Consider the following 9,595-nt stretch of genomic DNA (forward strand, 5'->3'; position numbering starts at 1 on the left):
TAACTGGCTCACACAGCCCACAAGTCCTATTCCAAGTTGAGTCATCCTCCTATCCAGCTGAGTCCAGTCCAGGGATGCAGTCACCATCCTCAAGTCCCTCAGTAACCCAGTGGAAACTGGCATTCCACTGCAGTCTTCAAATTACAACATCAAAGTGTGAATTAAATGGTTAACTTTGTATTAGTTAACTGACAAGCACTGTTCTATCACAGTAAAACCCAGTGACAGAGCAAGCAGACAGTTTTTACTGGCTGCTGCTGTGGCAAGGGGACCGAATGCTAGTGGGACACAGGAAGTAAGTGGAGAATAAGGGCCTTGCCAAGGAGGGGGAATGTTTTTCAGGATGCACACAAATCAGAAGTTACTCTTTTCCCTCTTAAAGCCAGAGGAACCCACAAAACCCATCTAGAAGGATCGGGGGAAGTCATGTGTACACCTTCATAAGCACATCACTAAAGTACCATGTGGCAGATATTGGCAGAAGGCATTTGCTGGAGGGAAAAAAAAAAATTCCTTCCAACATCTAAGCTTTGGTCTGGAGCATTGCTGCTGTCACAAATCACCACAAATTTAGTTGCTTAAGACAACACACATTTATTATCTTGCAGTGCTAGAGGTCAGAAATTCAAATCAGGCCCAATGGTCTAAAGTCCAGGTGTCAGGAGAGAAGTGCCTCCTGGAGGCTCATGGGGAGAGGCCGCTTGCCTTTTTCTGCTTCTGGAGGCTGCTGCAGAGCAGGGCTCATCACCACTTCCTTGCTTCCGCTATCGTATTTCCTTCTACTGACGCTGAGCTGCCTGATCCTCCTGATCCTCCCTCTTATAAAGACCTTGTAATTACATTGGGTCCACTTGGATAATCCGGATAATCTCCCCCTCTCAAAATCCTGAACTTAATCACATCTGCAAAGTACCTTTCACCATGTAAGGTGACATATTCACAGGTTTCAGGGACTAGAACATGAACATCTCTGGCAGCCATTTTCAGTGTACCATAAGCATACAGCCATATTTTAGCATACAGCTAAAAGATAAACTGCGACATATTAAATTTTATTTTATTTGAACAAAAATGTATTCTACTGGGCCACCCCAAACCAGAAGTGGTTAAGAGCACTCTGCTGATAAGTGCTAAGAGAAAAGACCTATAAGGAGAAGGTATGAAAACCAAGAAAGTATTTGATTGGCTACAGCTTAAAGCCTAGTTGGCTGTGATTGGTCATCTTTAGCATTTCGATTTTATAATCTTGAAGCATTTACAGGCTTAGATTTTGGTTTGCTTACATTAGGCAGCCATAGCATTAGAGACACCTCAGTCTAATGACCTTTTTGTTTAATAAATTTAACAATTGGAACAGGAGTACATGGCACAACCAAAATGCAATTGATAAACCTTTAACACTGTGCTCCAAGGGGGTGAGTTCTAAAAAAGAACACTTTGTAACTTGGATCTCGACTCTGACCCAAAAAGAAGAGTACACATCTGAAGTGGGCTGGCATGGACCAATGTGGGACACAAATCACCACAGGACATTAGCACAGATCAACAGGACTGGCACAACATAAGGGAAGAATACTAATAGGCCCTGGCAAACAACCCCTAATCCCAGCCAGCTCCACATTTTATCAACTAGTAATTAACACCAGATGCTCAAATATAAGGAGCATCCAGTATGTGTTGGATCTGTGTGGGTTTATTTTACAACATATAGGCTGGATGAGAGCTGTGATCTACATTGTGGTCTTAATTATTGCTTCTTGTTGTCTTTCTAAAGTCCTGGGTAAAGAACTCCCTTTATTTTTCTTTAATGTTTATTTATTTATCTTAAGAGAGAGCACGCACACGCATGCAGGCAAGATGCAGAGAGAGAGGGAGAAAGAGAATCCCAAGCAGGCTTTGCCATGTCAACACAGAGCCCAACGCAGGACTCGAACCCATGAATTATGAGATCATGACCTGAGCCGAAATCGAGAGTCAGACACTTAACTGACTGAGCCATGCAGGCACTCCCCATTTTTTTTCCTTTTTATTGGAGATCTCCTTTAGATCTTGTTAAGCAAGTAACCTGACCGGAGGTCCCAACTAAAACTGGTGGTCACTATGCCAGGGCCCAAGGTGGGCAGCACCATATGTGATTTATTCCTATTGACTGTTCTTCCCTTCCAATATCAGGCATGCTGAGAGGCCCTCCTTAGTCCTAAATATATACCTGATCAGACCCATCACAAACCTATTAATGAAGATCTGTTTCACAACAAGCTTGGCTTTCAAATTAGGTCTGCCTGAATGCAGATTTCTCCTCATTTAGCTGCATAATGGTGAACTTAACTTTTCTGAACCTTGGTTTCATCATCTATAAAATATAGATTATAATCTCTACCTTGCAGGTTATTATGATTCTAATGGATAGAGTAGAATTGTAGTCAACATTAGAACATAGCACTCGAGGAGCCAAGATGGCGGAACAGCATGGAAGTTTTTTGTGTGTCTCGCGTCCGTGAAATACAGTCAGACCAACACTAAACCATCCTGCACATCTAGAAAACTGATTGGAGGATTAACACGACAATCTGCACAACCTGAACCACAGAATTCAGCAGGTATGCGGCGCGGAGAGGCGAACTTGGGGAGCGAGAATCCACAGGAAGGGAGGTGCTTTTGCGGGGGGAGAGAGGACGGAGACAGATGGTGGGGGGAGAATACGGGAAAGGCATCCCTCCCCCGAAGCAGTTGGAGACAAAGCAGAAAATTGGAAACCGCCGCAGGGACTAAACTAAAAAGGGAGAAAGGAGAAAGGAGAGGGTTTAAATTCCATTAAGACTGTAAACAAGGGGAGCGCAAAGGCTGCAACTTCGCAGCTCCATACCTCACGGTGCTCTGGTGGGAAGGGCGAATCCCCAGGAACAGAGTGGGGTCCGGGAGGTTCTCAGGCCACACAGGGAAAAGCGGTTTCACTGCTGGAAGGACATTTGGTAGAGACTGTTGAAGCCACCTGGTCCCCGCAGACCCCAGAAAGCGGCCACATTCGCTGGTGCTGGAACAAGGTCCTTAAGGGTGAAGCCTGGTGCCAGATGTGTGTTGTGATTTTCCATAATCCCTGAAAAGCTGCTGCTACACTATCTCGCGAACTTTTTCTGAGGCGGGCAGGCACCTGGCCACAGTCTCGGGGCACGGACAGCAGCAAGGTCCAGCAAGAACTCCTGGGTGCAGCCGACGTTCGGCCATTGCTCATTCGGCCATTGCTCGGTGAGACCCTCCCGCAAAGGGGTGGAACAGGTCAAAGCCGCAGTCCCTTGGAAGTAAGTGGCCGGGGAAAGTAGCCGCATCTGAGACAAAACTCAGGAGAGAGGTACTGCCTGGGGTCTGGTCACAAAGAGTGAAAACGCGAGGAGTGGACAAAAGCTGAAGACAGAGGACAGGCGCATGATTGCTGATTGGGGAAAACAGACTGGGTAGCTGGGTGGCGCATTTTCACCGCTCCTGCGCAGGCGCATATGGACCTACGAGCGCTGCAACAATCCACCCCAATGGCTAGCAGCGCCATCTAGTGGAGAGGAGGGCCGTTACACTGAGCCCCGCCTACCTGAGCCAACCTCCCTCTTCAAGAACACAAGTCTCACCGCCTACTTAGTTTACAGACTATGAAGCGCTTCATAACCTGACTTCTAGGGGAAACGAAGTAATTTCAGTCCTACTTCAATCAGTTAGCAGGCCAGCTATTCAATTTTCTTTCTTTTTTTTTTCCTCTTTTACATTTCTTTCTTTTTCTTGAATACAGCAAGAGAAAAAATTCATTTTATTTTTATTTAAATTAATTCATTTTTCATATATACTTTCAATTTCTATTAAAAATATTTTTCTTTAATTTTTATTACTATATTTTTTACTTTTGTGTAAATTTTTTCAAATTCTATTTTACTTCCATAATTTTAAGTCTACTTCAGTGTATTCACCTTTTCAAATTTTAAGACAATTTCCATTTTTTCCTTTTTTTTTCTTTTTTTCTCTTTTTTGTTTCTTTTCTTTTTCTTGAATGCAGAAAGAGAAAAACTTCATTTTTATTTTCAATTTCTATTGAAAATGTTTTTCTTTAAATTTTTACTATATTTTTTGGTTTTATGTAAATTTTTTCAAATTCTGTTTTACTTGCATCATTTTATTTTAGTCTACTACACTGTATTCACTTTTTCAAATTTTCAAACGATTTCCTTTTTTTATCTTTTTTCTCTTTTTCATTTCTTCTCTTTTTCGTGAATACAGAAAAATTCATATTTATTTTTAATTTTTATTAAAAATATTTTTCTTTAATATTTTTCTACTATACCCTTTACTTTTATGTATATTTTTTCAAATTCTATTTTACTCCCATCATCTCATTTAAGTCTACTTCAGTGTATTCATTTTTTCAAATTCTCAAACGTTTCCTTTTTTTTTTCCTTCCCCCCTTTTTTTCTCTAATCTGTCAAACCACTTTCAACACCCAGACCAAAACACATCTAGGATCTAGCATCATTTATTTGATGTGTGTGTGTTTAATTTTTTAATTTTAATATTTTTTAATTTTAATTTTTTTAATTTCAATTTTTCTACTTCATTAATTCCTTTTCTCCCTTCAAAATGACAGAATGAAGGAATTCACCCAAAAAAAAGAAATGACACGAAGAAATGACAGCCAGGGATTTAACCAACACAGATACAAGCAAGATGTCTGAACCAGAATTCAGAATCATGAAAATAAGAATACTAGCTAGAATTGGAAATAGATTAGAATCCCTTTCTGCAGAGATAAAAAAAGTAAAAAATAACCAGAATGATATTAAAAATGCTATAACTGAGATGCAATCACGGATGGATGCAGCAGCGGCAAGGATGGATGAGGCAGAACAATCAGCAATATAGAGGACAAACTTATAGAGAATAATGAAGCAGAAAAAAAGAGGGAGATTAAGGCAAAAGAGCATGATTTAAGAATTACAGAAATCAAAACTCATTAAAAAGGAACAACATCAGAATCATAGAGGTCCCAGAAAAGGAAGAGAGAGAAATAGAGGTAGAAGGGTGATGTGAACAAATCATAACAGAAAACTTTCCTAACCTGGGGAAAGACACAGACATCAAAATCCAGGAAGCACAGAGGACCCCCATTAGATTCAACAAAAACTGACCATCAACAAGGCATATCATAGTCAAATTCACAAAATACTCAGGCAAGGAGAGAATCTTGAAAGCAGCAAGGGAAAAAAAGTCCCTAACCTACAAGGGAAGACAGATCAGGTTTGCAGCAGACCCATGCACAGAAACTTGGCAGGCCAGAAAGGAGTGGCAGGATATATTCAGTGTGCTGAATCAGAAAAATATGCAGCCAAGAATTCTTTATCCAGAAAGGCTGTCATTCAAAACAGAAGGAGAGATTAAAAGTTTCCCAGACAAACAAAAATTAAAGGAGTTTGTGACCACTAAAGCAGCCCTGCAAGAAATTTTGAGGGGGACTCTCTGAGGGGAGAAAAGATTAAAATATAAATAAATAAATAAATAAATAAATAAACAAACAAACAAACAAACAAACAAATACCAAAAGCAACAAAGATTAGAAAGGACCAGAGACCGCCAGAAATTCCAATTCTACAAGAATCATAATGGCAATAAATTCATATCTTTCAGTACTCACTCTAAACATCAATGGACTCAATGCTCCAATCAAAAGACATGGGGTAACAGAATGGATAAGAAAACGAGATCCATCGATATGCTGTTTACAAGAGACCCACTTGAGACCTAAAGACACCTTCAGGTTGAAAGTAAGGGGATGGAGAACCATCTATCGTGCTAATGGTCAACAAAAGAAAGCCAGAGCAGCCATACTCTGACATTAGAAAGTCAGACAATCTAGACTTTAAAATAAAGACTGTATCAAGAGATGCAGAAGGGCATTATATGATAATCAAAGGGTCTATCCACCAAGAAGACCTAACAATTGGAAACATTTATGCACCAAATGTGACAGCACCCAAATATGTAAATCAATTAATCACAAACATAAAGAAACTCATCAATAGTAATGCCATAATAGTAGGAGACTTCAACACCACACTCACAGCAATGGAGAGATCATGTAATCAAAAAACCAACAAGGAAACAATGGCTTTGAATGACACACTGGACCAGATGGACTTAACAGATATATTCAGAACATTTCATCCTAAAGCAGCAGAATATACATTCTTATCCAGGGCACATGGAACGTTCTCCAGAATAGACCATATACTGGGACACAAATCAGCCCTCAATGAGTACAAAAAGGTCGAGATCATACCATGCATATTTTCAGATCACAATGCTATGAAACTAAAAATCAACCACAAGAAAAAATTTGGAAAGGTAACAAATACTTGGAGACTGAAGAACATCCTACTAAAGAATGAATGGGCTAACCAAGAAGTTAAAGAGGAAATTAAAAAGTATATGGAAACCAGTGAAAATGATAACACCACAACCCAAAACCTCTGGGACATAGGAAAGGTGGTCATAAGAGGAAAGTATATAGCAATCCAGGCCTCCCTAAAGAAGGAAGAAAGATCTCACATACACAACCTAACCTTATGCCTTAAGGAGATGGAAAAATAACAGCAAATAAAACCAAAAGAAGACAGGAAATAATAAAGATTAGAGCAGAAATTAAAGCTATCAAAACCAAAAAAAACAAAACAAAACAAAACAAAACAAACAAACCGGTAGAACAGGTCAATGAAACCAGAAGCTGGTTCTTTGAAAGAGTTAACAGTTTGATCAAAAGGAAAAAGGGAAGGACCCAAATAAATAAAATCAAGAATGAAAGAGGAGAGATCACAACCAACACAGCAGAAATAAAAACAAAAATAAGAGAATATTATGAGCAATTATACGCCAATAAAATGGGCAATCTGGAAGAAATTGACAAATTCCTAGAAACACATACACTACCAAAACTGAAACATGAAGAAATAGAAATTTGGAACCATAACCAGTAAGCAAATTGAATTAATAATCAAAAATCTCCCAAAAAACAAGAGTCCAGGGCCAGATGGCTTTCCAGGGGAATTCTACCAAATATTTAAGGAAGAGTTAACACCCATTCTCTTGAGGGTGTTCCAAAAAATACAAATGGAAGGAAAACTTCCAAACTCTTTCTATGAAGCCAGCATTACTTTGATTCCAAAACCAGGCAGAGACCCCACTAAAACGGAGAACTATAGACCAATTTCCCTGATGAACATAGATGCAAATATCCTCAACAAGATATTAGCCAACCGGATCCAACAATACATTAAAAAAATTTTTCACCACGACTAAGTGGGGTTTATACCTGGGATGCGGGGCTGCTTCAATATCCACAAAACAATTAACATGATCCATCACATCAATAAAAGAAAGACAAGAACCATATGATCTTCTCAATAGATGCAGAGAAAGAATTTGACAAAATACACCATCCTTTCTTGATAAAAAGCCTCAAAAAAGTAGGGATAGAAGGAGCATACCTCACGATCATAAAAGCCATATATGAACAACCCAACACCAATATCATCCTCAATGGGGAAAAACTGAGAGCTTTCCCCCTAAGGTCAGGAACAAGACAGGGATGTCCACTCTCACCACTGTTATTCAACATAGTATTGGAAGTCTTAGCCTCTGCAATCAGACAACACAAAGAAATAAAAGGCATCCAAAATGGCCAGGAGGAGGTCAAACTTTCACTCTTCGCAGATGACATAATACTCTATATGGAAAACCCAAAAGATTCCACAAAAAACTGCTAGAATTGATTCATGAATTCAACAAAGTTGCAGGATATAAAATCAACGCACAGGGGCGCCTGGGTGGCGCAGTCGGTTAAGCGTCCGACTTCAGCCAGGTCACGATCTCGCGGTCCGTGAGTTCGAGCCCCGCGTCGGGCTCTGGGCTGATGGCTCAGAGCCTGGAGCCTGTTTCCGATTCTGTGTCTCCCTATCTCTCTGCCCCTCGCCCGTTCATGCTCTGTCTCTCTCTGTCCCAAAAATAAATAAAAAACGTTGAAAAAATAAAAATAAAAAAAAAATCAATGCACAGAAATTCTTTGCATTCCTATAAACCAAAAATGAAGCGACAGAAAGAGAAATCATGGAATTGATCCCATTTACAGTTGCACAAAAAACCATACAATACCTAGGAATAACTCTAACCAAAGAGGTGAGAATTCTATACACTGAAAACTATAGAAAGCTTATGAAAGAAATTGAAGAAGACACAAAAAAAAAAAAATGGAAAAAGATTCCATGCTCCTGGGTAGGAAGAACAAATATTGTTAATATGTCAATACTACCCAAAGCAATCTACATATTCAATGCAATCCCTATCAAAATAACACCAGCATTCTTCACAGAGCTAGAATAATCCTAAAATTTGTATGGAACCAGAGAAGACCCTGAATAGCCAAAGCAATCTTGAAAAAGGAAACCAAAGCAGGAGGCATCACAATCTGACTTCAAGCTATACTACAAAGCTATAATCATCAAGACAGTATGGTACTGGCACAAGAACAGACACTCAGATCAATGAAACAGACTAGAGAACTCAGAAATGGACCCACAAATGTATGGCCGACTAATCTTTGACAAAGCAGGAAAGAATATCCAATGGAATAAAGACAGTCTCTTCAGCAAGTGGTTCTGGGAAAACTAGACAGCGACATGCAGAAGAATGAACCTGGACCACTTTCTTACACCAGACACAAAGATAAACTCAAAATGGATGAAAGACCTCAATGTAAGATAGGAAGCCATCAAAATCCTCGAGGAGAAAGCAGGCAAAAACTTCTTTGATCTTGGCCACAGCAACTTCTTACTCAACACATCTCCAGAGGCAAGGGAAACAAAGGCAAAAATCAACTATTGGGACCTCATCAAAATAAAAAGCTTCTGCACAGCGAAGGAAACAATCAGCAAAACTAAAAGGCAACCTACAGAATGGGAGAAGATATTTGCAAATGACGTATCAGACAAAGGGTTGGCATCCAAAATCTATAAAGAATTTATCAAACTCAACACCCAAAAAACAAATAACCCAGTGAAGAAATGGGCAAAAGACATGAGTAGACACTTCTCCAAAGAAGGCAACCAGATGGCCAACCGACACATGAGAAAATGCTCAACATCACTCATCATCGGGGAAATACAAATCAAAACCATAATAAGATACCACCTTAAACCTGTCAGAATGGCTAACATTAACAATTCAGGCAACAATAGATGTTGGCAGGGATGCAGAGAAAGAGGGTCTCTTTTGCATTGTTGGTGGGAAAGCAAGCTGGTGCAGCCACTCTGGAAAACAGTATGGAGGTTCTCAAAAAACTACAAATAGAACCACCCTACGACCCAGCAATTGCACTACTAGGCATTTATCCAAGGGATACAGGTATGCTGTTTCAAAGGGACACATGCACCCCCATGTTTATAGCAGCACTATCAACAGTAGCCAAAGTATGGAAAGAGCCCAAATGTCCATCAATAGATGAATGGATAAAGAAGATGTGGCATATATATACAATGGAGTATTACTTGGCAATCAAAAAGAATGAAAT

The sequence above is a fragment of the Felis catus genome, chromosome C2, assembly GCF_018350175.1.
Source record: "Felis catus isolate Fca126 chromosome C2, F.catus_Fca126_mat1.0, whole genome shotgun sequence".
NCBI lineage: Eukaryota > Metazoa > Chordata > Mammalia > Carnivora > Felidae > Felis > Felis catus.